This window comes from Papilio polytes, unplaced genomic scaffold, assembly GCF_000836215.1.
Source record: "Papilio polytes unplaced genomic scaffold, Ppol_1.0 DF824269.1, whole genome shotgun sequence".
NCBI lineage: Eukaryota > Metazoa > Arthropoda > Insecta > Lepidoptera > Papilionidae > Papilio > Papilio polytes.
In genome coordinates, this window is record NW_013524935.1 from 1,870,287 (window position 1) to 1,891,532 (window position 21,246).

General features: G+C 33.5%; 1 protein-coding gene across 5 annotated transcripts in view; it reads right to left on the reverse strand.

Annotated features, from left to right (window-relative positions):
- LOC106108010 (TWiK family of potassium channels protein 12-like) overlaps positions 1-21,246 on the reverse strand; it is a 212,987-nt gene that overhangs the window by 9,521 nt on the left and 182,220 nt on the right. For all 5 annotated transcript variants that reach the window (XM_013289102.1, XM_013289076.1, XM_013289093.1 and 2 more), the window contains one exon: positions 19,481-19,518. The gene's annotated coding sequence lies outside the window, so the exon portion shown is untranslated. The remainder of the gene's footprint in view (positions 1-19,480; positions 19,519-21,246) is intronic.

The following is a 21,246-nucleotide window of genomic DNA, read 5'->3' on the forward strand; positions in this document are numbered from 1 at the left end:
GATTCAGATAGGACGGCTAAAAGAGATGTATGGAAGAGCAGCACGTTCTGGGTCGACCCTAAGGGATAAGGGCAAATGGATGATGATACTTACTTCATTCTAGGCATTTAGGTCAATAGATCTTTCTAGATTACTATGTTGTTAATACAATGGCCATAGAAACAGTCGTTATAAATGTCATTGTGTAGTGTAAACTGAACAAAGGCTGTAAACAAATAGGGCACTTAATCTCTGGTTAAATGTATCGTTACGATCAGCAGAATAGGTTGGCCTGAACAAATGGCACGGAAAAGGGTTTTGGTAACCTCCTCGATGGTAACAAATAACAGGCAAATGGAAGCGCGTAATCGATCTATTATGTGCCTTTAATCTGATTTACGACAACAGATCGCTAAGCGAATATAGCTATTAACAACATGCAACAAAGTCCAATTTTCTAGACCCAAATTAATACAACAATTTTTCTAAAATATACAACTAGTCAAATCTTACTAATATAAATGCGAAAGTTTAGATAGAGAGTTATTTGTTAGAGTTTGTACCCTAAACTACTGAACGGACTTCGATGAAATTTGGCGTAGATGTAGAGGATAGTCTGGAAGAACACATTTACTTACTTTTGTTTTTATTGATTCCACGCGGACAGAGTCGGGCGAAAGCTAGTAACTAATAGCGCATCTTGTTCTATTCCGCGCATTTCACTAGGGTGGATTTATCAGTCATTTTCTTTCAGCAATAAAAAGTTAAGAACTAAATACTTCTACAAACGTTAACGATATCGGTTAGAATAAGAAAAGAAACAAATTGTACCTATAAACATTCCGAGAGCAATTCTGAAGAGTAATGTACTAACAAGAAACAATATTGTTAACGTTCAGAAGTTGCGTTTTCACAAACAAACAACTAACGTAAACGTAACAATAGCCCACATTGTTCCGAATCTATATTCCAATCGCGGGCCTTTGAATACGTTCGCAACAAAACCAGTTCGACCCTCATCTTTGTGAGAATTTAATTGCTAATCATGCGAAAACGATGGTATTTGAGATTAAATGCGCCCGCATTATTTGTTACGTACCCGTTTGAACCTATTTTACATACATTGCGAACCAATAATTCATAGGTTTTAAGTTATTGAGGTATTCATTACATTGTTTTTAAATACAAAACATAATTTCATGGTAAACAGTTAATGATGAATTTGTTTAGTCAATACATATTGAACGTTGGCAAATTTATCACCTCTCTTTTAACACGTAACATTGGTAAGCAGGCATGAGGCTGTGAATATTTTCTACTTAATGTAAAAAACAAATCTAATCGACAAGGCGCGTACATTTCGGGATAAGTAGTACATATGTAACTACTATCTTTTATGTTCTATTTCTATGCTAAATTACAGTTTAGTCTTACCAGAGTTAAATACGATTGTATTACGGCTGTTCTTTCTCATTTATTATATTAGTAAAATATGTATGATTCCATAAATAACAATTATATTCTTAGCAGTAGCTCTTATCCGTGTCGCTTATATCAATTAACCACGATCTCCGTAGGCTCATTGCATATTAATTACTCCAAATTAGGCCTCACTCACATGAATTGTTAGGTTATAACTTTGATAATAAGCCCTTGATAGTGTAATATTAAATTTACTGAGACATTAAAGTGTAATTAACTTGTAAATGTGCTAATAAGTCTCTTTGTTATAATTATTAAATAAAATAAAACTTTTTTAAACTCAACAACTGATTTGTACATCTTAAATATTACTTTAAATATTCTTATTATGATAAGATCAACAAATTTTACTCCAAAAACTGTCAGTCCCCAAGACGGTATTGTTTACGAATTACAATTAAGACGCCAAGTAAAGACTTGCTCAAACGAAAACTTTTAACCTCGTTAAATTTGTAATTTGTTTTGTAAACAAAAATTATGAAAAAGCAAAGATAAAAGCCTCGTGCCTAATTTAGATTTATTTACATTAAATGACATCTGTAGATACGTAGAGACATGACTCTAATAGAACCATAGGCAAATATAGTCTTAGACACGTAGGGTCGTAGAACCATAGCGTTATAAAACCGTAGCTAATTCGTAGAAGCATATCGTAGAGCTATAAAACTATAGTAACGGGGTGTTAAAGATTTTAACAAAGCAAATGAATGCAGCTCATATAGGAACTAACTACACCTCAATAGTCTATCTATGTTCTCACAAAAACCGCATCATGAATATAACATGAAGGGAGATTGTTTCTAAAAATGAGGCATTGTCTTGGGACTACAATGCGGTACCTTGGTTTATTCCAAAATTCATTTCCTCGCAAATAACGGTTTGACTCCGCAAATCTATTCTCTTTTATTTTCGATGAAAAATATTTTGCCGTACAATGTATTTATTGTTCGACCTATTGAGAGAAAATGTATTACATTTGCTCAATCACTATTCCTCTTTCATATACAGCTCAAGACTTAAAACTCTTGCATAAAACCGGAATATAATTTTATAGAACTGTTACAAGAAAATAAGTCCATTGGCCTGATACAATCAGAGAAATATAACATCTCAGAACAAGATGCAATTTTTTTTTTATAACATAAGGTGGCAAACGAGTAAGCGGCCCCCCGAATCCGCCAAAATGGCGAAGCGACCGCTGCCCATAGACATCCCCAATTGCAGATGCGTTGCCTACCCTTATCCGACGGAGGAGGAGATGCACATAAAGAGGATATTTCCCCTTCCTATGCATCTTCTCCACTGTCAAATCCGTTTCCCCTTCCCATTCTTTCCTTATTAGAAAAGGGTGGTAAGGAGTAAAGGACTTAAATTAGGCCTCCGGCACCACACTCATCAGACGAAACACGGTATTACTTACACTTCACACGTGTCTTCTGTGGGGTCGTGGTATTACATCGGGCATGCCGGCCCTGCAGTGCTTAAATGTTAAAGCGGGCACTACCACTGCAAATTACTGTTCATTGGAAATTCTATTAACCAAGGTGCGGTGGATTAGTTTTTGTAAATCGGAATTTTTAAATATAACGAAGATGTTAAGGACGTAATTATTGTTAAACGGGTCAAAATAATCAATCTATTTTAGATCCCTTTAGAAACTAAAAATCATTCAATATTTTTTCAAGTTTAACATAAAGGACTGCACCAAATTTTATTGTTTTAGGATTTTAATGCTATAAAAGATTTGGAAAATAATAACATTTGCTTGCGTCCCTTTTGCGATTTAAATAACCACAAACTTACAAAATACTAGCTTTCGACTAAAATCTGTTCGCGAGGAATTAAAAAAAAAACAAAGGTAAGAACGTGTTTTTCACTACTATTCTATATATATGCCAACTGTTATCGAGACCTGTCCAACCGTTTAAGCTACGGACTCTAAAAAATTTCCATCCATTTAAACTTTCGCATTTACAATATTTTTAAGAAGTAATATGTATTAAGATGAAAAAATACTACATAGAATACAATATTATTTTCTTACTGCATTACAGTGATAGAACTAGGAACATGTAAGATATCTCCTCGTCGCTTGTAAGGCAGAATAAATATTTCTACGTCACACTTTCTGTTAGACCGTGGTACAATCGTGTGAGACTCTGTGAAATTGATATTATATACAACGCCAGAATTAGGTTCAGATAGACTACTACTAGGCAGCTACTAAAGATAAGCACATCTTTACAACTGACTTGCTGTTCCCATGCGGCTTCATCTGCATGAAATTATAAAAACATTATTTTATTGTCTACATTTGTCAAATTCTCAATCGCTAATGTCAAAATTAAAATATACAAATGACACCTAAGGCAGCCTTGCTTTCTTGTTGTTGGCAGCTTGTAGTTTACGGTCCCTTTCCCACATGAAGGTTCTTTTTTTCAGTTTATTATTATTTATTAAGCGTGTCGTAAGTGTAGAGCTTTTTATCGAAGAAAGAACTACACAAAAATAAATAGTAGTAACAGTAAATGCTAACATCCTACGTCACAAAGTAGTGGGTATTTACGTTTTATTATATTAGCATAAATAAATAGAGATATAGATTATTTTACGAGCTAAACATTGGACATACATAAAATTCATATTTGTCGTAAAAATTGACCAAACAGTCCATTTTCCGTTCGGTAGGTCAGCGTAATATGTGCGCAATATCGACCCGCCGATAGCCGGCGTAACGACGCGAAGCTTTTTACCCCGTGTGACAAATAGGCCTTTTAAGGCACTGAACAAGGCTCTATCTACACATTTGATGTAAAAGAGGTTGTATTATATTGATGTCGGGTTTTCACATTTTTTTCCTTAAGTAGAGCTTTTTGTAAGAACAAGCTCGAGTAGTTCTTATTCATTTTTTACAAGTATCGTATTTATCACGTGATTTCTTTGTACGGATATACAATTTATAGATTTTTTTACCATGTTATGCATGAAAAGGTTTTTTAATATAGACATACTATCTTGATTTAAAGATTTCTTTATAAGTTTGTTACAAAAATAGTACACTAGCCTCAAGGCACGTCTTCTACGAGCCAGGGTTCTTGTCTTAATGCAACAGTTATCTAGGACTATGCAGTATTACACAGTAAACAGATTGAACCTCATGTTGATGCTATTTACAAAAATACGACTCAACCTCAACTTATATAAATAAAAACCAATCATAATAAACAGAAAAACTCCATGAAAAAGCAACTTGTGGTAGACATAATTGACAGTATCGCGGTGTCCAAAAACAGTGCAGAAGTACCCATGGATAACAAGAGAATAAATGACAAACAGAATATGGTTTTTATATGTTTTTTTACTGATTATTAAACATAAACTATCGTCATCAACATAATCAATATTGTAGTTGATACGCTTAGTTCTACTATACCTTTTGTGATGTTTAAGCATTCATCTCCCCTGCCTTATCCTACTCCCGTAGGGTCGGCGCACCGGGTTTTCGTCCTCCAAAGCACTCTATCATCCGTCATCTCGGTCATCACTCCCTTCTTGATCATGTCACCTTTCACGCAATCCATCCATCTCTTTCTAGGTCTACCTCTACCGATGTACCCCTCCACATTCATAACTAACACCATTCTTGTTAGATGCGATTCATCTCTTCTCATAACATGCCCATACCACTCTAACCTTTTACTCCTTATTTTCTCAACCACTGGGGCTGCTCTCAAACTTCCTCTAATATACTCATTTCATATCTTATCCAATCGTGTTACCCCACACATCCATCTTAACATTCGCATTGTAATGTTAATGCATTGTGTTAAATAAATAGTTGTCTTTTATGGTCGAATGTATTACGTAATAAGAAGTAACTATAACACGTTCCATATGAAGTCAGCTGATGTTAATTCGCATACGCGACTCTATCCTGGGACTTAATTATGCAATTCTGAGCTGTAATGTGTAATTAATGCAAATCGCAAGGGTCTAACGTTGTAAAGGACTAAGCAGGTAAAATATTTATCCTGCGAGCTCGAAACGGCTACCTAAACTTTGGCTCGTTATGCATTCTCTTCAAAGTTCAGGTAAGTGCTTTACCACGAAACTTTTTAGTGTAAATTAAAATTGAAATTCTCTTGTTTTGGAGGTATTATGATGGTGTATCTTAAAAAGGTTTTGCTTTTAAAATGTGGCTGCCAAATGTTTAGTGTCAACATGTATCTTAAATATAAAATTGAACTGGCAGACTGAGTCAGTGGCGTTAAAAGTGTTACACTTAGAGCGGGCACACCTTTGACTAAACTACTGCACAACTGTTGTGTGATTTTCGATTGTTTCGCAGCCAATTCAACTGTTCAGTTGCACAAATAAAACTCGAGTAGTGTGCGCACCTCCACATAAGCCCAGAGGAATCAAAGCGAGACTTAACAATTGTGTTATAGTTTAGTCAAAGGTGTACGCGCTTTTATATTACTACTTTATTTCAAAGTTTATTAAAAAAATAAGTATATGCAGTTCTTGCTGCTATTAGTAATATTTTAAAGATACTGCAAAAACTAAATTATAGTAACGGCAGACGATATTTTCTGTTACAAATCTGAAAGATAATAAAATATTCTCTGTCACATTGCTTATCACGATAAAAACTAAGAACTTCCAATTAATAAACAACAAAACATCGTTAGATGATAACTTAAAAACTAAAGTTTAAATTTATAACGATAACTGTAAACGATTCCTCGCCTATTAAAACTTAAGCCGTTATCTACGATGTTCGGATACCTCTGACTATTAATTTATCTTTGTTTGTAAATCTTTGGGAACATCACGTTTTCTTAGTTAAAACGAAGAAAACTTTCCCAACAGTTATTTGATGATCAAATAATAATATTAAATTAAGAAAACCTCATCACGTTTTATAGTAATAGTAGTAAAATAGTAAATAAAATAAATAAAATAGCCTTTAATTCAGATCCTTTTACAAAGTTTTTGTACATGTTTCTTATTACTAATACACTACTATACATTTATTATTACTCTAGGATTTGATTCTTTTTTATTTGTTGTAGATCTGTTTGCCAATCGACATAGGCCTCCTCCAACCTTTTCCACTCGCTTCATTCTCTTGCCACCCTACCCCATGTTACTCCTGCAACTTGTCTAATATCGTCATCCCATCTTTTCGTTTGCTGGCCTTTTTTCCTTTAACCCATTTAGTAAAATAGTGTAACAGTTTTTAATTTGTTTTAAAATATTTAAGCAACTGTATTTCGTATGTAAGATAAACATAATAACAAGAAAACGTATCACATTAACACTTACACTGCTATGAACAATTAAAGCACGCGATCACGTCACCAAAAACATGACAGCACTAAATGCAAATATGTTGCCTTATCACCGACATCTGTACACTCGTTGCCCACAAAACTGGAGCTCCAGGCATGCGGAGAGATTCGGGTTAACGAGGTATGTTCCCCACTCATCCTACACTACGCTGACTTGATTAAAACGGGCGGTATTAAGATGTTTGTCGGAAATTATTATGAATTTACCGTACTGTCTTTATAAATCTGAATGTTGGTCCATCATAGTTGCGGATGAAAGGATATGTGGCTGAGATGCGAATGTTAAGATGGATGTGTGGTGTGGCAAGAAAGGATTAAGTTAAGAATGTGTATATTAGAGGAAGTTTGAAAGTAGCGCCAGTGAAGAAGTTGAGAAGCAAAAGGTTAACGTGGTATGGACATGTTATGCGACGAGAGGATGGGATAAACTAGAAAGTATTAAGATTGAATTTAGATGGCTACAAATGTGGAGGAAGCCAGAAGAAAATATGGATGGATTGTGTGAAAGAGGACATCCTTAAGAAGGGAGTGGATTTAGATATGAGGGCTGATACAAATATACAGAAAAGCAGCACATATTGTGCCGACCCTTCGTGGGTATAAGGGCAAGTTGGTGATATTTTTTATAAACCAAAATAAAGTAGAGTTTAGTACTTTACAACGGGGAAATTCTTCTGCAAAATAACGAATAAAGGCTGCTGTATAATATCGGTTGCGATAATTGATTCTACCGCAAACTAACTGCACTCATTGGTGGAGTACCGTTCATTGTACAGCGGCGTAATTGAATCATGACTGGATACGTAGTCTGTTTATATAGGCTTTCAACTAAATTCGTTACGCATCAATTGGTTTGACTGAAGCCATATATCAATAGGGAGTAATAAAGTTTTGATATTAACTGTCAGTAAGTTTATAACTCTGTTAAAAAAATCTTTATTCGCCGAAAAGACGATTGTTAAACTTCTAATATTATAAAAATTAAACATTTGTATTTTTATATGTATTGTAATAACTCAAAAACTACTTGACCGACTACAAAAATTCTATCACAATTTAAAAGCTGTGTTATCACTGAGTAACTACGGCTATATTTTTACCTTTTTTTTAATTCGACGCGGACGAAATCGCGAGCAAAAGCTATAAATAAACTACATGATTACATAAAGTCGGTACAGCTTTGATTATATCATTAATTAAAGTGTATACATTAATTACATATTAAATATAGAAGAATTAACTTAGCCATGAGTCTTGTATGTAATTAAAATTCGTAAATTAATTGTCCGTATCCGTGTCAACCCCTTGTTTGTATTCTTAAGTAAGCGGAAACGGTTCTAAATCCTGCGGTGATACAAGTTCAAACTAAGTTATGTTCCCAAGTTGAACGTGACTCGAATCACTCTACGCGCTTAATGAAATTAAAGTGTAGTTCCTGTTGAAACCAATAAATCTAATCAACGACGTTATGTACAGTCAGCTTCAGGAATATGTATGCATTTACAAAGCTTTAGAGCGCGCGCACACCTGAAACTAAACTATCGCACAACTGTTTAATCTCGCTTTGATTTCTTTGAGCTTATATAGATGCGCACACTCCTCGATTTTTAGTTGTGCAACAATAGAATTGGCTACGAATCAAACGACAATCGCACAACTATTGTGCGATAGTTTAGTCAAATGTGCGCCCGCTCTTATTAACTCGTACACGCCCCGGTTTTAAGAAACTTGTATGGACTTACCCGTCCATATACATCCAACCTTGAACACATACTATAGATGATTATTATTGCAACATAATTTTGAGACCGAAAGAGCATACGATTTCTTGAGCTTTATAAATGTAATAATACATATGCAGCTGACAGTACATCCAGGGACTTATATTACATACCCCTTTCTATGAAATGTTATATGACAAATACAATTAGGTTGAACTCTTTATGTAACAAAATATTCATCATCATCACTAGGTCACTAGACGTCCCCACTGACGGGCTTGGAGCCTACACTAAGTTAGGGTGACTAGTCCATAGTCAACCACGCTGGCTAAGTGCGGGTTGACTTTACACATATATTTTACTTTCGCCGATATGTGCAGGCATCACGATGTTTTCCTTCACCGTAAGAACCTCAGGTAAATTATATATTTATGAAAATTCGTAAAATCACAAATCACATTGGTACATGGTGGTATTCGAACCCCAGGCCTGTAGATTACAAGTCAAGTGCTGAAACCACTCAGCCACCTTCTCTATAGCAACATATTCACTTATTGAATTTTAGCTCTTATGGTGATTCTTTTCAGTGTGATCTTTATTGTAAAAAACATTATTTTTATAAGAAAGAAAGATATTTAAAAGTGGGAAGTGAATTTATTTCTTTAACTGTATACAGCGTAACCCTACTTATCTGTTACAATCTAGGAATTATGTATGCACGAGTATTACCTGTTAGTTTGGTAGTTTTGTTGGCTTTGGCAAACATAGTACAGATATTTGAAGTGATTCCGAGCTTTGTAATCGCATTTGAAATGTTTAATTTTGAAACTGTAATTTAACTGTAACGTGAAGGGGAAAAGAATGTGTTTAAAATGATGATATTTTTTTTCTTGTTAAGATAGATAACTTCTCTGGCGACTTCAAAACGTTGTATCTAAGTTCCATCAAAATAAATTCGTTCGACACATGGGATACGCTTGCAATGATTTTTTTAGTTATATGTTGTACATTTTTTTTATTTTTGACTTCAAAAAAACTAAATAAAAAGAAACAGACAACATTGGTTATCTAAAGTATCGTAGTGTTCGAGGCTTAGGCCGAAAGCAATAGCTACGGTCAGATTGAATGTAATCCAGACTATGCCCTTGAATCCAAAGTTATATAAGCTCTGTCCCAGACGTCATGACTTCGGATCAAACCATTTACAATTACGACTCACGAGATACATTCGACACATAAAACTAAAGGCCTCTACACAATACGTAAGGAATCCTTCACACGTAATCTTCAAGGTGGATAGTAACCGGTTACTATAACAGCTGTCACCATTAACTGTTATACTACTAAGGATAATTTAACATCTCCAAATTATAGCAATAAGATGAAAGAAACATTCGACATTTGTAGTATTTTCATATGGCTATTTCTATTAAATAGAGAAGTTAAGTACAACTATAGTAATATTATATAATAAAGCGTAAACACACACTACTTCGTGGCGTAGGATGTCAGCAATCACAACATTTTTTTAAAATAATTCTTTCTTTAGTAAAAAGCCCTACACTTACGACACGCTCTAGGTTATATATTTTCACGCTATTAGCATTTAGCAAGGTTATTATGGTAACGGTAATTTTAACATTTTCAATTCAGAATTTGACAAATGTAAATAATAAAATAAATTTTAAATAATTTCACGCGGTTAAAACCGCACGGGAACAGCTTGTAATTAATATAACACGAATCAAAATAATCATACTATTCGATAGTTATTTAACAAAATAAAAATACTTACTAGCTGTCGCTCGTGACTTCGTCAATACAGAAAGATAAAGAAGCCTAGAATGTTTCCACGTGTATCAACTACGTGTACTTCAAACAATAATAAAAATCGAAAGTAACGCGGTCTTATGTAAATAAATATTTTAGTCAGCGATTTTGTTTGTAAGATATCATTCGAATCTACGGAGCTTTGAAATTTATTGCCTGCCGTAATTAAGTTTTCGCAAAGTTTTAGTAATGATAATAATCAAAGAATGGAGTAATTCGAGAGGCCGTAAACTTTAATTAAAAACTTGGAAAAAAATATAATCAGTCTGTTTTTAGAAGATAGGAAAGAAAAATCATGTCTCGTGAAAATCAATTAAGTATCATCATCATCACCAGCTCAGTATACGTCCCAACTGAGGGGCTCGGAGCCTACCCTAAGTTAGGGTGAGTAGGCCATAGTCAACCACGCGGGACCACTGCGGGTTGCTTGACTTCACACATACACATATCTTAAAATTTCTTCGCCGATATGTGCAGGCCTCACGATGTTTTCCTTCACCGTAATAACGTCGGGTAATTTATGTACATGTCAAAATTCAGAAAATCGAAAATCACATTGGTACAGCGGGATTTAAACCCAATACCTGCAGATTACAAATCTAGTGCTTAAACTACTGAGCCACCGACGCTCTAAGTATAAAAACAATAAATCAAGACCATACTCAAATGTCATTAACAAAAGGGTCTATTCTAGTTGTCATGAGGAATAACTTACGTGCTGGGACTTATGAAATAAAAGCCAGTCACTCTTACATTAGTCCTTTGTTTTCCGAATTTACATGCCATCCCTCTCAAGGGTTTTAGTGACAGAAAGGTCGGTAGGTTATAACACGTTTTGTTTCAAAGGTCACGGACTACTTCAAAAAGTCAGTATCTATAGTTTAAAGCGTTCGGCATAAAGAGATCAGAGAAGCACAATTTGCGAAGTTATATTAGTTAGAAAATTTGTGTTAGATTTGGGCAGCAACAGTAGTGCAGCTGATATGACCAAGAAGGGTGTGGTGACAGATGATGGAGGACGAAAACCCAATGCGCCAACCCTACGAGATTAGGATAAAGTAGGGGAGATGACGATTTGTGTAGCGCCCCTAGCATGCGTAAAGTACACTAAAAAATCTCATAATTTTGTGGATGACATCACGAATTTATTCTCGCAACTAGCTCTAAAAAATTCGGAATAGATCCACAGGTGTGGTAGTCTATAATTGTTACAAATATTTGACAAGTTATTTTAAAATGTAAATAAACCCTTTGATTTATATTATTCGGCGGCGGTTTGATACAGGGGGTTAGTCTACAATTAATTACCTCGTAAAACGGCTGCCGCCTGCCCGACTGTCTGAATTTAAGTAATTGTGTATTGTAGGAATTAAATTTAAAGGGGGTTTTAAATTCTATCAAAGCTATAAAAGGCGTGGTTTATGTATTTCACTAATTACAACAAACGTTCTATTTATTAATGACGCCTTAAAATGTTTCAAAGATATTTTATATTTTACCAGAATTATGGACTGAGATATTTTCTATACATACAATAAAATTGGAGTGTCTGTTTGTAATATCAAAAGAAAAATTGCAGATTTCGGGAACAATAATTGCAGTTAAAAATTGTCTGTCTGTCTGACCGCAAGCAGCTTTTGTTCCGGGTAATCTTCGAAACGGCTAGACCAATTTATCCGGACTTTCATTGAAGGGTAGCTGACATATACGGGCATATTATTGGCTAATTTATTTTCTTAAATTGCATATACGAAGTTGTGGGCAACAGCTAGTTTGTCAATGAATCTAGTAAATCACGCTAAGTTTTTTCTTTTCAAAAATACTAAGGACAAATATAAACGAATAGAAATAAGTAAAATTGGTTACTCGTGGTTTGCAACATGATATTTTTGTAAAATCGTATGTAGAAATCGTTGCAAAGCATATTAGTAAAATAAGCTTACCATCTTTTCCTCGTTTTTTTTTCGTTAAAAAACCTGCGTATTTTTTTCTTTTTATTGTAATCTCGTCTACACAGGAAGCCCATTTGATCCTCGTTTATAAACAGGAGGCGGCGTTTGTTTGCAAATCAAAAGCCAATATCAGTCGCGATCGATATAGCTAGTAGCTTCGAAGTATTTGCGCCTGGGAAAATTTTATTTGAAAACCTATATTATCGATGAATATATTTTTCTTTGTTACAAAAGAATAGAGTTTCGCTTTAAATTGATATAATGGATAATAGAATAGAGGAAAAACGATGTTTATAGACGTTAATTTTACGTGATATAAGCTAAGTATGTACAGCCAGTGTTCACATGTTATCACGTAAAGGAATATTTTTAATGTAATTTGTAGGACACAACTTACATCAAGCCACTAAGATTTTTTATTTATAAACTAGCTTTTGCCCTCGACTCCGTTTGTGTGTAATTAAAAAAAATTAAAACTAGTAGCATATGTATTCTCCCAGACTTTACTCTACATTTATGTCAGATTTCATCGAGATCCGTTCAGCATTTTACACAGAAAATTCTAACAAACATCCATCCATTGAAAATTTATTTATAATTTAAGTACGATTAATAAAAAAGATATAATATGCAATTACAGTTTTTATCGTAGTTGTTATGTAAACCGTGTATACCGCCAAATTATTTGAACAAAAGCGTGCAAACTTTTATTTCTAAGACTGTTCTTAAAGAAAACAGTTTCGCTGTAATGATTGATACCAGCACGCTACCTATTGCAAAGGACGAAACTATTGTACTCCCTCAATTTCCTGTTTGATGTTATCCCATATCACATAATAGAGAGTTGCTTACATTTGTTATTTATTTAGGATTCTATACGTTTTAACTTTGAGTTATAATAGATACGTATCCAGTTTTGTTCGAGTGAATTTCAATATTGCACTTTACGTATTTACCTTAAGATTTACAAGTTAATTATAAAATATTGCTTAAAGGTTCTTGCTAATTAGGAAACACAAAGAAGTTTCATGATGGAGTTAGTTTTTGTTAGTCCTGTTTTCGATATTAAAAGCAACTTTATAATTGCTTGTAATAAGTTGGAGTTTGAGTTATTTAATTTAACTACGTCCGCGTTGAATTAAAAAACACAAATGTGAATAGCCTATGTGTTCTTTCATACTATCCTATACAACTGTACCAAAAATCATCGAAATCCGCTCAGCCGTTTAGGCTACAAGCTCTAACACACATCCATCCAGCTATCCATCTAAACTTTCGAATTTATAATATTAGTATGAAGTATAATTAAACACGAGTAAGGTTATAATTTTTTTTTACATTTATTCCGCACTCGTATACACAAATGATGTTGTAAAAATACCTTGCATCATTCATTTTTTATCTTGTTTTTAAAACTACACATAAAATGTGCGGAATCACTCAAAATGAAAATAATCACTCACAATAAAAGTTACAAACCATCAACTGACCCGTTTGAATGTACGATAAAAAAATAATAAAAAGCATAGTCTAAAATATGCCTGAAACTGTAGACAGCAAATCCAAAATTCTCGGACAAATATTTTTTGTTTGTATAGTATAGTTCGTTTCAAAAGAGTTGTATAAAACACATTGTTGCATAAAGCAATTTATTGAGTTACGTTTTATATTATTTTATTTGTAGTGTCTAACTATATGTATAAAGATTAATTTGTTCCTTTGTTCTGAATTCAATTGAAAAGTATTGTATTATTTCAATGGGCATAGTAATTTTTCTTTTCATTTATTTGTTTTTTCGATTGAAGCTATTACTAGTAATAGCATAGAAATTTTCACAAAACCTGCTTTTAAAGCTTGTCGGCTTTAATCTTTATGGGATATGATAAATTCTCCTTGATATTGGAAAAAATTACAAAAAAGGGTCAGACAACAGCTTGGGTAATCTAAACGGCCGGTGATTTTTCAATAGAATGTAAGTTGAAAGGAATTTTGAAAATGTGCTTAATTAAAAAGATTGAAGAGAAGGATTTTTTTGAGTATTTAATAGTAAAATTCTAACCTCAAATTTCATTTTTTAAACACATATTCTCATAACTCTCATCTTCTATGAAAACGGCAGAACTAAAAGTATCAAGTGCAAATAGTGAGGTTCACATTAAATTGGTTTTGCAGTTTTTGTTACTTTTTTACATTGAAAACAATAGAGCATCGACTAATGTTTTAATGTAATTAATTATGAAAATGAACGTTGGAATAATTTATGTTAATATCGTATGTAAATTTATACTAGGCGATAAATTAGCGTCGAGTCGAGCATGTAATTATTTTAGATGAAATAAGTAGACATTATCTATCATACTGCGGTCAGCAATCGATTGCTCCATTTATTACACAGATCCTACAAATTGTTTACTAGATTTTATAATTATAGAACATAATAAAAGGTTTTCTTTGATAGGTAAACTGAAATTTATAAACAACTAGCTTTCGCCCGCGACTCCCTCCGCGTGGAATTAAAAAAAAATAAAAGTGATTATTCTTCCAAAGTATCGTCTACATCTGTACCATATTTCATCGAAATCCGTTCAGCCGTTTAGGCTACAAACTCTAACAATCATCCATCCACCCATCTTAACTTTCGAATTTATAATATCAGTATGATTTTATTTTAATCATACTAATGTTATAAAAGCGAAAGTTTAGACGCATAGAACGCATCACCATGAAATTTGACATAGATGTATAGGATATTCTGGAAGAACACATAAGCTACTCGATTTTGTTTTTCTTTAAATTCCATGCGGACGTAAACGCGGGCGAAAACTACTAAATAAATAAATGAAAAGATTTTTGTCGTTGTCACAAAAAGTGAGAAAACAGTTACTTAGGAACTGGGTAAAAAAAAATCGACAACAATGGTCTGCAGGCTTGGTATGGACCTCATGAAGTCAAGCGGAGCTGGTGTTCAGCCTGTCTCGGAGGGTAACTTGGCGACAGTTCGGAGGTGCCCCTCACGTGCAGTAGTAAAAAGTAAATAACTATGATAATTAAAAGAACTGGAATCTTAGTTGCCAACATTTCTCCTTAAATATTACTTAATTTAATGTTCCACAAGAGAGTTTACTTTGCAGGGTATTCTATTAAACACGAAACTGCATAAAGCTGAGAAGTTATACAATTAAATTTTCAGATGCTCCCAAACATTGTGCAGAAACTGAACGGGATCTTTAGTGTACTTTATTAAAAATGTATTAACAAAATACTGTATTATCAAAACAAGTTATCTATTTTACTTAACTTAAATAATTATCTCAAACAAATTAATTTAACAAAGGGGTAAGTTTTGATTTTCTGTTTGTTTGGTCGCATCGAATAGGCTCACTACTGAACCGGTTATAACAATTCTTTCATTATTGGTAAACTACACTATCCCCGGATGACATGAGGCATGTCTGCTTTTTTAAATTCAGCTCAAAAGCTTTGTTCATTATGAATGTGTTTAATTTAAATGTAGAAAATAAAACCGATACTACTCTACATTATTAAAAAAGTGTATTTACCGCCTTACATTAACTAAAACATTATTTATACAAGTCGGAAAATTCTAAAACTCGATCACTATTTTTTTAATAATTTTGACAAAGCTTACTATTCCTAATTTGATTTCTAGAAATCATCAGTAACAACGTTAGAGCAGTCGGCGGCCATCTTCGCTCTATATTACATTGAGGTTATTTATTTGAGCGTCTTACGTTACTTTCACGTGGGCTAATGTTCATGAATTATGGAATAAAGGTATTTCGGGTTTAACCTCTGAGGCAACCAGGATGTGCTATTTCAGTTGACGCTACCTCAAGTCAATTTACAATATAAATGTGGTTAAGCTTTATCTACAAATACATACTCTTACAAACATCCATCCGTCCATTAAGTATAATATAGTATGTATTTGGTTTTAGTTAATTTTAAACTTTATACTAGAATTTTGGACATAGTAAAATAGCTTTTGATTTTTTTTAATTATAACATGGCAAACGAGCAAGCGACCACCTGAATCCTCCAAAATGGCGAAGTGACCTCTGCCCATAGACATCCACAATCACAGACGCGTTGCCTATCCTTATTGACGTTGGGGGAAATGCATTTAAAGATGATATATTCCCTTCTTACGCGACTCCTCTACTGTCAAATCAACTTTCCCTCCCATCCTTTCCTTATAAGAAAAGGGTGGAAAGGAACTAAAATCAGGCCTTCGGCACCACACTCATCAGACTGTACGCGGAATTGCTCTCACTTCACGCCTGTCTTCGGTGTCGTCGTAGTATTGCACCGGGCGAACCGACCTATTCGTGCGAAGATTTTAAAGCAGGCTTTACTACTGTTGATGTAATTAATGTACTAGTACAATACATAATAAAAAAAACTTATTAAGTTAGAATAGCTTAAATTCGAGGACAAATAAATGATGTACCTCAATAAAGTTACAACTATCTAAATAACTAAATGATTGAGTAATAAAATAAGTTTGATAAACTCATCCCCCACATCGGTCCCCATCGTAAACAGACAATTTAATTTGGTGTTTACAGTTTAAACGGAAAAGTTTTATCTACCAATGTTTTAGTTGGTTAATTTATTATTTACCGACTTTAGCCGGCGACTCCGTTAAAGTGGAATTAAAAAAAGCAAATATAAGTAGCGTATGTATTCTTCCAGACTTTACTCTACACCTACGTCAAATTTTATCAAGATAGGTTGAGCCATTTAGGCAGTAAGCTCTAAGAACATCCATCCATCGATTCATCTAAACATTCGCATTTATATTATTAGTGACATCTATATCGTCTATATATTTTCTTATTTTCTTTCTAATGCATTAGTAAGGTTCTTATTAAAATAGTTTCCGCATTTTTCCTTACTTTAGTAATCCTGATAATACCCATACTCGTATTTCTGTTTTTAGTTTCAATTAGAAATTTACAATCCAAATATTGTATTCAAATATTTTTTCCAGAATATGCCGTAACTCGATATAACAGAGCTCCAAATTCCATTCACACCATCAGAAATTTTTGTAGTACTATAATTGTTTTCATGAAAAAAAAAACTGTAATTTAATAAAAAAAGGGAACTCACTGGTGTTATAAGGATTACGAAACAAAAAAAATAAAAAAGGAAAGAAAAACAAACTGTGCAATAAAGAGTACGGACCAAGAGTCTGTAGAAGTTGTTAAAAATAAAAAAAACCCTTGACGCGACTCTTCAATCGAGTTCATATTTCCGCAATATAACATGAGTTTTTATGTTGTTATACCGTACATATTTATAAAAATATGATCTGGAAGGAACCCCATAATTAGTTATTTTTAGAAGATTTTTATCATAAATCAAAAACTGCTTACACAATTTCTGAACAAGCTACAAAAAGGATAGCAAACCACAATACGAGAAACTCGTAAACTGTACTAAAGTTTATTGTGTTTAAATTTCAACTATTTGAATTCCCGACATATACAGTTTACTATCTAACAGAGTAACTGCATTTTTAGACCACTCTAACTCCATAAATTCTAAAATCCAATTTACTATAGAGTTAGAGGCAAATAACTCTCGACTCGGACGACATACTAACATGGAATTCAAATAACGTCCTTTCACACTTAAAAAGTAAACACTAACATACAGTTTTTTTATATATAAAATTACAGGGGGCACACGAGCGGCGAGAACACCGAGGTGGTCAGCGACGCCCATGGACATCCGCAACACCAGAAGAACTACAGATGCGATGCCGGCCTTTGAGAAAATGATAGGCTCGCTTCTTGTTATACTTCTTACGAATATTATAAATGCGAAAGTTTAGATGGATGGATGTTTGTTAGAGTTTGTAGTCTAAACTGTTGGTCGAATCTCAATGAAATATGGCATAGATGTAGAACATAGCCTGGAAGGAACACCTATGTTGATTAATTTTGTTTTTTTTTTAATTACATGCGGTCGTGGTAGCTGGCGAAAGCTAGTAATTTTAAATCGTCTATTCCCAACTTCTTACAAAATCTGACATTATTTCTATGAGACACTGAAGAAAACGGATGACACTATTTAAATCTGGCTAACAGTTCTTCTTGCAAGATAAAACTGCTTCATACAAACAAAATTAATAAATAGTAAGAAACCGTAATAAGGAAATTATTATTTTATAATGAGGCCTCATATTCTGTTTCCAATTTTTGTTAAACATTTAATTGTTAAACCTAATCTACGAAATTCTATACTAATATTATAAATAGTTAAGATTTGTATTTTTGTATGTACTAAAATAATTCAAAAACTACTGGGCCGATTTCAAAAATTCTTTTACCATTAGAAATTTGTTATCACTGAGTAACATATGTAGGCTATGTTTTTAAATTTCACGTGGACAAAGCTGTGAGCAGCTGTTAGTCTATACTATTATAATAAAGCGTAAACACACACTTCTTTGTTGCCTTAGATGTCAGCAATTACAGCATGTTTTTGAAAATTGCTTTCTCTAATTAAAAACCCTACACTTACGACACGCTTTGGGCTATATGCTTATTGCTATTAAACTTAGGGGATAAATATTTTAGATAAAAACCTTAATGTGGGAAAGAGACCGTAAATTGCTGCCAACATAAGGAAGCAAGATTGCCATAGTAAGGTTATTGATATTTTGACATATGAAATTGAGAATTTGTTAATTGTAAACAAAAAAATAACGTTTTTATAATTCCATGCGGATGAATACGCACTGGAACAGCTAACCTTTAATAAAACGAATCTGTTTCCATTATAATAATACTATATCTCGATACTAGAATATCTATGTACAGTGAGCTTATAACACAGTCCAGTTCACATTGCCTAATGACCGTTAGATCAAACATACATTACCACATGTTCCTCTCAATTAACTAAATGGACAGCAGCCGAGGTTCGGAACGTAATAAATCATTCTATCTCTGTTATATACGGTTTATTCGATATTTTTATTGAATATTCAGTGTATTATAATGCTTTTCTAACGTGTGTAATTAATGTAAATTGGGTTTTGAAAAGCTTTGAAGCTTACGGATTAACCAGAGCCCAATTTGTATGTCGTTAGTCAATTTATTGTAAAAAAAAATAGTACTTTACTTACCTAATATTTTAGGAGTTGCTTGCAGGGTGACGGCGAATCTGAAAAAAAAAGTATGAAATTTATAATTTAATCAAAAACATTTATGAGAAACTGAGTTATATGTAAGAGATAATAAATAAAATAAAATAAAATTTGAGAGATAAATCACAGTAAATAAAAAAGACCTTTTCCAGGCAAAATGACGAAGTCGTGTAAAAAGTTCGGCTAAACAGATGTTCATTTAATTTGGATTAAATGTTGATCATAGTTTGAAAAAACACTTAGGCTACGAATTATTACCTATAATATATTATAACAGTGAATGTACATATTTCTAATGTGATGTACAATAACTTTTACGTCCACAATAACAACCGGTGACAGACCAAGAGTAAAAATATGTTTTTTTGCTACATTATTGTGGTACAGTTATTATTTTTAAATAGACAACAATAAAAATAACATAAGCATTTACGAGGCAAAAAAAATAATTACTTGTTTACATCGGGGGATTTGCCCCGCAAACATTTTCTTAAGACCTGTTTTATTTGCAAATTTCATCACAATTTACATTGCGTCAGATCCCGCTACTCGGGGAGAGACTAAACTTTGTTAATTTTGCGGAAAGTTGTTCACTCGAGGGGGCTATTACGTAGGCTTTTGCCGAAAGTCGACATCCACAGAGATGCTTCAACTTACAACTTGTTACCAATCTATCAAAATTGTTTGCCGTCGGAATCACGGATTCGTTTTTTCAATAATTTGTTAATGTTTCAATATAAATACTTATTGTTATAGTACTTACATTATTTCAATGTTATTCTGTATTACGTAGCAGGTATTTTATACCCGTTACATTGTACATTCTTGAAAATTTTAAAATAGAAAATCTGTATTTTTCTTGTAATCTAAGTTTAAAATACTATTCCTTTACACGTTCGTTCCCCTCAAGAATAGTTGGCTGTGTATATTTTATGGAAATTTATTTATGTAAAAAAATACAATAGTTATATTAAGATAAGCGAGAAAACAATCGGTGGAGACGCCGATGTCCTCGACGCCCATGAACATACGCAATACAAGAGAAAGTTCAGATGCGTTAGACAAAGTGACAGGCTTACTTCATAATACGTAATAATTTGGAAATACCACTGGGGACAGACTATTCTACATTCTGCTGTGAGGCAGGAAATTCCGTGAGATGCGCACCGTTGAAGACTGCCAACCATCCAGGTGGTGAGGATGGAACCTGGCGGTTAAAATGTGTTATTTAATAATTAGAAAGGAACGATGAACTATGAACTATGAATGGATCCATATTTAACCAATTAGTGAATAAGGAACCGGATATGTTTGTAACCGGATATTGATACCTACACTTCACACGTGTCAGATAATTAACAGGAAGATCTACACATAAGTTGGTTCCTGTTATGTTGCTCGGGAACATTTATAGCAAATTTTACACGCTGATACGTTTTTCATGGAGTTGCCGATCGGATTATCTTACCAATATTATAAATACAATAGTTTAGATGGATGGGAAGATGGATGTTTGTTATAGTTTGTAGACTAAACGGCTTAGCTGATCTCGATGAAATTTGGCATAGACGTAATACTTTTGTTTTTCCAATACCATGCGGACGGTGTCGCAGACGAAAGTTATAATCTATATGCCTAAGTTCGATGGCCGCCTCATAAGTCTCAATTATCAAATTCCCTATGCGCAAAGGTGATACAACCTTGACAAAAGGAGAAGACATTAAAAGATTTGTGACTGTCACTTC